Here is a 7,570-nt window from a genome sequence, read left to right on the forward strand (position 1 = left end):
CCCTCACAGCACCCCTGTAGGTCCCTGGCCTCTCACCCTCCCCCCACAGCATCCCTGTAGGTCCCTGGCCTCTCACCCTCCCCTCACAGCATCCCCTGTAGGTCCCTGGCCTCTCACCCTCCCCTCACAGCACCCATGTAGGTCCCTGGCCTCCCCTCACAGCACCCCAGGTCCCTGGCCTCTCCCCTCACAGCACCCCTGTAGGTCCCTGGCCCTCACCCTCACCTCCCCTCACAGCACCCCTGTAGGTCCCTGGCCTCCCCTCACAGCATCCCTGTAGGTCCCTGGCCTCTCACCTCCCCCCACAGCCCCTGTAGGTCCCTGGCCTCTCACAGCATCCCTGTAGGTCCCTGGCCTCTCACAGCATCCCATATAGGTCCCTGGCCTCTCACCCTCCCCTCACAGCATCCCATGTAGGTCCCTGGCCTCTCACAGCATCCCATATAGGTCCCTGGCCTCTCACCCTCCCCTCACAGCATCCCATGTAGGTCCCTGGCCTCTCACCCTCCCCTCACAGCACCCCTGTAGGTCCCTGGCCTCTCACCCTCCCCTCACAGCACCCCTGTAGGTCCCTGGCCTCTCACCCTCCCCTCACAGCATCCCTGTAGGTCCCTGGCCTCTCACCCTCCCCCCACAGGTCCCTAGGTCCCTGGCCTCTCACCCTCCCCTCACAGCATCCCTGTAGGTCCCTGGCCTCTCACCCTCCCCTCACAGCACCCCTGTAGGTCCCTGGCCTCTCACCCTCCCCTCACAGCACCCCTGTAGGTCCCTGGCCTCTCACCCTCCCCTCACAGCATCCCTGTAGGTCCCTGGCCTCTCACCCTCCCCTCACAGCACCCCTGTAGGCCCCTGGCCTCCGATCCTCCTCTCACAACCCCCCTGTAGGCACCTGGGGGCCCTTGGCCCCACCACCTCCCCCTAACCAGCTTGCGTGTCCCTGGCCCCTCGCCCTCCTCTTAAGACCCCTGTAGGTCTCTGGCCTCTACTCACAATACTGATAATAATGAACATATATTTTTCATTTCTATGTACCTGTAACTTAAATAATGTACAGCGAACTGTCTTAAGAGGTTGAAGGTAAATATTGAGAGGGAGGACAACGTGTGGTATGTATATAGGTTATATTAGTCAATTGATAGTTACACTGGATGTAGATGTACAGTATAACATAAGTACATTTGTAAATACTTTTTTCACTTAAAACTATTACTACCAAGTCTGCCCAAAGCTCTTCCTGAAGATCTACCATCCTGTAGGTTTTCAATCCAACCGTCATCAAACATACCTGATTCCACTAGTTAAGGTCTGGGGGACCTGCTAATAATTAGAATCAGGTGAGTGAGTGAAAAAGTACAGGCCAGTAGGTCTTCAGGACGAGGGTTGGGCAGCTCTGCAGCAGGCCTACATGCTAGCCTGGAACTGCTGTCAACTAGGATGGGCGTTAGGGAGGCTCCACCACTACAACTACACTTACACTGCCTTGCAAAAGTGTTCACACCCCTCAGGTTTCCTCACATTTTGTTGGTACAAAGTGGGATTAAAAATAAATAAAATATTTTTTTGTTGTCAACAATCTACACAAAATACTCAAGTCAAAGTGTTTTATTGATTTAATATGAATAGAGATGACATAACAAAAATATCGTCGTTGCATAAGTATTGAGCTCCCGAAGTCAATACATTTGACTTAGGGGGTGATTACATCTGTGTCTTCCTGGGTAAGTCTTTTAAAGCTTTACACACCTGGATTGTGCAATATTAGCCCATTTATTCTTTTTAAAGTTCTTCAAGCTCTGTCAAGATGTCTCGCTATTGATTTAAGCAGATTTAGGTCTAACTGTAACTTGGCCACTCAGGAACATTCACTGTTTTCTTAGTCAAATACTCCAGTGTAGATTTGGCCTTGTGTTGTAGGTTATTGTCCTGCTGAAAAGTGAATTCCCCTCCCAGTGACTGGTGTAAAGCAGACTGAAGCCTCAAGGATTTTACATGTGCTTAGCTTCATCCCATTTCTTTTTATCCTGAAAAACTGCCCAGTATTTGCCGACGTCAAGCATACCCATAACATGATGCAGCCACCACCATGCTTAAAAATAAGGAGGCAGTTAGTTACTCCGTGTTGTTGGATTTGCCCCAAATGTAAGGCTTTGCAGTGTTTTTTTTTAAAGTATAACTTGTGTGCCTTGTTGCATACAACATGCATGTTTTGGAATATTTTTATTCTGTATATTTTTGTATTGTTCTTTTCAATCTGCCATTGTAAGTCATTATTGTGGAGTCTCTACAATGTTGTTGGGCCAACCTCAGTTTTCTCCCATCACAGCTTTTCTTTTAAAATCACCATGGTGACATCCCTGAGCTGTTTCAATCCTGCTGCTCAGTTCAAAAGGAGGATCTTTTATGTCTCTGAGTGGTTTAATACACCATCCACATCACCATGCGTAAATATATATTCAATGTCTGATTTGTTATTGTTACCCATCTACCAATCACTGCCCTTCTGAAAAAGGCTTTCGAAAAGGTCCCTGGTCTTTGTAATTTAATCTGTGCTTGAAATTCAATACTTGACTGAAGGACCTCACAGATGGTGTATGTATGGGGTACAGAGGAAGGGTTGTTCACTAAAATATCATGTCAACCCCTATTACACACAGTGAGTCCATATAACTTCAAATCAAATTGTATTAGTCACATGTACCGAATACAACAGATGTAGACCTTACATTGAAATGCTTACTTACAAGCCCCTAACTGACAATGCAGTTAAAACATATATGGATAAGAATAAGAGAGAAGTGTAACAAGTAATTAAAGAGGAGCAGTAAAAAATAACAATATATACAGGGGGGCGGTACAGTCGATCTGTGGGGGCACCGGTTAGTTGAGGTAGTATGAACATGTAGGTAGAGTTAATTAAAGTGACTATGCATAGATGACAACAGAGTGGCAGTGGTGTGGAGGGGGGAGGGGCAATGTGAATAGTCTGGGTAGCCATTTGGCTAGATATTCAGGAGTCTTATGGCTTGGGGGTAGAAGCTGTTTAGAAGCCTCTTAGACCCAGACTTGGCGCTCCGGTACCGCTTGCCGTATGGTAGCAGAGAGAACAGTCTATGACTAGGGTGGCTGGAGCCTTTGACAATTTTCAGGGCTTTCCTCTGACACCGCCTGGTATAGAGGTCCTGGATGGCAGGAAGCTTGGCCACAGCAATGTACAGGGCCGTTCGCACTACGCTCTGTAGTGCCTTGTGGTCAGAAGCAGAGCAGTTGCCATACCAGGCAGTGATGCAACCAGTCGGATTGCTCTCGATGGTGCAGGTGTAGAACCTTTTGAGGATCTGAGGACTCATGCCAAATATGATCAGTCTTCTGAGGGGGAATAGGTTTTGTCATGCATGCTTCACGACTGTCATGGTGTGCTTGGACCATGTTAGTTTGTTGGTGATGTGGACACCAAGGAACTTGAAGCTCTCAACCTGCTCCACTACAGCCCCGTCGATGAGAATGGGGGCGTGCTCGGTCCTATTTTTCATGTAGTCCACAATCATCTCCATTGTCTTGATCAGGTTGAGGGAGAGGTTGTTGTCCTGGAACCACACGGCCAGGTTCTGACCTCCTCCCTATAGGCTCGTCTCATTGTCGGTGATCAGGCCGAGCACTGTTGTGTCATCGACAAAATTAATGATGGTGTTGGATTCGTGCCTGGCCGTGCAGTCATGAGTGAACAAGGGAGTACAGGAGAGGACTGAGCACGCACCCCTGAGTGGCCCCTGTGTTGTAATGTGGTCTGCAGTTTATCATGAGAAACTACCTCAGATGAGCAATGGCTCGAGACTTCCTTAGATATCGTCCACCAACTGTTTACAAAAATACATAGACCGCCACTCCTTGTCTTACCAGATGCCGCCGTTCTATCCTGCCGGTACATAGTATAACCAGCCAGCTGTATGTTGATATTGTTGTCGTTCAGCCACGACTCCGTGAAGCTTATGATGCTACAGTTAATGTCCCGTTGGTAGTTTCATCTTCCCAATAACTCGTCCATTTTATTGTCCAAAGATTGCATGTTTGCGAGCAGAATTGCGGGGAGTGAGGGTTTATTCGATCGCCGCCTACTCCTCAGAAGGCAGTCCTCCCTCCCTCCGGCCTCTATCTCCACCTCCTCTTCACGCAGATCACTGGGGCCTGTTCCTGAGGGAGCCGTATATCCTCCGCCTCGGGCTCATCAGAGTTGTGAAAGAAGAGAGAAAGGCTTCTGCTAGTCCGTGGTGAGTAATCTCAGTCCTGATGATGTATAGAAGTCATTTTCGGTCATAAAAGACGGTAACGGCCACATTATGTACAAAAACAAGTTACACAACGCAGATAAAACAAAGAAAAACACAATCGGTTGGGGGCACGTAAAACATCTGCCTTCTGCTCCGGTGCCAACTTGTGTTATTTGTTAAATCAAACTAATTTAGGCCTGAACAAAGGGGCCATATTGTAGTTATCTACTTTAATTCATCTTCAAAATAATCTTCCACTTTGACATTGGTGTATTTTGAGTCGATTGTTGACCCCCCAAAAAATACAATTTTATCAATTTTAATCCCACTTTGTAACACAAAATGTGAAGAAATCCAAGGGGTATGAATACCTTTGCAAGGCACTGTAGATAGTTAATGTCTTCTTGCAGATTAAACGGTGTTGGTTTGTTTGACCAATCCATTTGTTTTCATTTGTACACATCCTGTTTTTCCATAATAGACCTCAGTATTCTTTGATGAAAACGCTGTACATTTGACATTGAAGATCCTATAGATAGACTACTAACTTACAGTGTGAGCATTGAATGAAGGCTTGCAGAAACCCGGTCAGATATGCATATCACAAACTCTTTCTTGTTCAGTCCATACCGATCTTCTTTGCAGTGAAATGAGGTACCTTACAGCAATGTGTCCTCCAGCTAAGGCAGGGGTCGTTTAGCAGCTCCTGGAAATGCATAGTGATGTACAATGAATGTGATCAAACAACTGCAAAGGCTAGCTAATGCTTCTGTACAGGCCATAGACCACCATAAATAACACCATATTGTCTAGGAGTCGTGAAACAGTATGCCTAGTTACATGGGGACTGTGCCTTCTGTCTGCCTGTCGTTTCCTATGCAGCTTCAGGTTAAATCAGCATCCTAAAACACATGTTCCCTTTGCTTATAGCACTATCACTTTTATCTGGATATTGTTTGTTATATTGTTCTTCAGAATGTCACAAATGTTATTTTCTTTGATTTAGACTTTTCGAAAATGTTTGATCAGTCTGCTAAGTAATTCTACTGTAAACAAAATGTTTTTGTTGCTTGAATATGTTAAACAACTACTGTACTACTACATACTCTAATGGTAGAATACAAATAGAGAAATGCTATGAATTCCCTTCTACATGTTTTTCTTTTTAAAGTGAGTATTATAACTTTATAAGATGTTAGCTAGCTACAGTAGAAATAATAGCTGATATGATTTGACTTTCAGATTTAGTTTCCCACCTCAGAATAACAAATGGAATGTTTTTGTCATAGTGTGATCATGCTGACTCAGTATTATACACTGTAGGCCTATCTGAAACCACACCCTGTTCCCTTTAGTGCACTACTATTGGTCAGAGCCAATCTGGGCACTACGTAGGTAATAGGATGCCATTTTGGACACTTATTGATTGTCTTCAATAGGGGTCAGAGAATGGACAGTAGTCACGCTGGTTAGTGTGGAGGTATGAGAGGGAGAAATATGAGTGTAAGAATCGGAGTCTCAATAGATACCACTGGTTGGATTCAACTTTAGACGACTGTTTGAGTACAGGTAAACCACTGGCTAGGCACACCAGAAGGGTTTCAAATGCATTTTATACGGTTTTATAATATTTTCTCACTCTGTTCCTGTATCTGTACAAAAATGACCTTTGTACACATTCATGACCTTGTATGAAATAAAACAATTGGACACAAGAAGTGTGTGCTAACTACTGCTATTCATGTCAGAAACAAAGGATGATGACCTGGGTCGTGTTCAGTAGAGCATACCATGATGACCTGGGTTGTGTTCAGTAGAGCACACCATGATGACCTGGGTTGTGTTCAGTAGAGCATACCATGATGACCTGGGTTGTGTTCAGTAGAGCATACCATGATGACCTGGGTTGTGTTCAGTAGAGCATACCATGATGACCTGGGTTGTGTTCAGTAGAGCACACCATGATGACCTGGGTTGTGTTCAGTAGAGCACACCATGATCGAATGATGACCTGGGTTGTGTTCAGTAGAGCACACCGCGACCATATGAAGAACTGGGTTGTGTTCAGTAGAGCATACCATGATGACCTGGGCTGTGTTCAGTAGAGCGCACCATGATGACCTGGGTTGTGTTCAGTAGAGCACACCATGATGACCTGGGTTGTGTTCAGTAGAGCACACCATGATGACCTGGGTTGTGTTCAGTAGAGCACACCATGATGACCTGGGTTGTGTTCAGTAGAGCACACCATGATGACCTGGGTTGTGTTCAGTAGAGCACACCATGATGACCTGGGTTGTGTTCAGTAGAGCACACCATGCACCTGGGTTGTGTTCAGTAGAGCACATGATGACCTGGGTTGTGTTCAGTGAGCAACCATGATGACCTGGGTTGTGTTCAGTAGAGCACACCGCGACCATATGAAGAACTGGGTTGTGTTCAGTAGAGCGTACCATGATGACCTGGGTGGGTGTTCAGTAGACCTGGGTTGTGTTCAGTAGAGCACCATGATGACCTGGGTGACCTGGGTTGTGTTCAGTAGAGCACACCATGATGACCTGGGTTGTGTTCAGTAGAGCACACCATGATGACCTGGGTGATGACCTGGGTTGTGTTCAGTAGAGCACACCATGATGACCTGGGTTGTGTTCAGTAGAGCACACCATGATGACCTGGGTTGTGTTCAGTAGAGCACACCATGATCAAATGATGACCTGGGTTGTGTTCAGTAGAGCACACCATGATGACTGGGTTGTGTTCAGTAGAGCACACCATGATGACCTGGGTCGTGTTCAGTAGAGCACACCGTGATGACCTGGGTCGTGTTCAGTAGAGCACACCGTGATGACCTGGGTCGTGTTCAGTAGAGCACACCATGATGACCTGGGTCGTGTTCAGTAGAGCACACCGTGATGACCTGGGTCGTGTTCAGTAGAGCACACCGTGATGACCTGGGTCGTGTTCAGTAGAGCACACCGTGATGACCTGGGTCGTGTTCAGTAGAGCACACCGTGATGACCTGGGTCGTGTTCAGTAGAGCATGACCTGATGACCTGGGTAGAGCACACCGTGTGTTCAGTAGAGCACACCGTGATGACCTGGGTCGTGTTCAGTAGAGCACACCATGATGACCTGGGTCGTGTTCAGTAGAGCACACCATGATGACCTGGGTGTTCAGTGTTCAGTAGAGCACACCATGATGACCTGGGTGTTCAGTGTGTTCAGTAGAGCAGTAGACCATGATGACCTGGGCCGTGTAGAGCAGTAGAGCACACCATGATGACCTGGGCAGTAGAGCACACCAT

At 46.6% G+C, this 7,570-nt stretch overlaps 1 long non-coding RNA gene across 2 annotated transcripts; it reads left to right on the plus strand.

Annotated features, from left to right (window-relative positions):
- LOC135554698 (uncharacterized) lies at positions 1 to 5,983 on the plus strand. Of its 2 annotated transcripts, XR_010457722.1 has the most exons (3): positions 1 to 60; positions 347 to 637; positions 675 to 5,983. It is a non-coding gene; the product is annotated as an uncharacterized LOC135554698 (long non-coding RNA). The 2 variants fall into 2 exon arrangements; XR_010457721.1 differs by lacking the exon at positions 1 to 60 and having other exon boundaries at positions 332 to 637.
- The last annotated feature ends 1,587 nt before the right edge of the window (positions 5,984 to 7,570 follow it).

The sequence above is a fragment of the Oncorhynchus masou genome, chromosome 14, assembly GCF_036934945.1.
Source record: "Oncorhynchus masou masou isolate Uvic2021 chromosome 14, UVic_Omas_1.1, whole genome shotgun sequence".
NCBI lineage: Eukaryota > Metazoa > Chordata > Actinopteri > Salmoniformes > Salmonidae > Oncorhynchus > Oncorhynchus masou.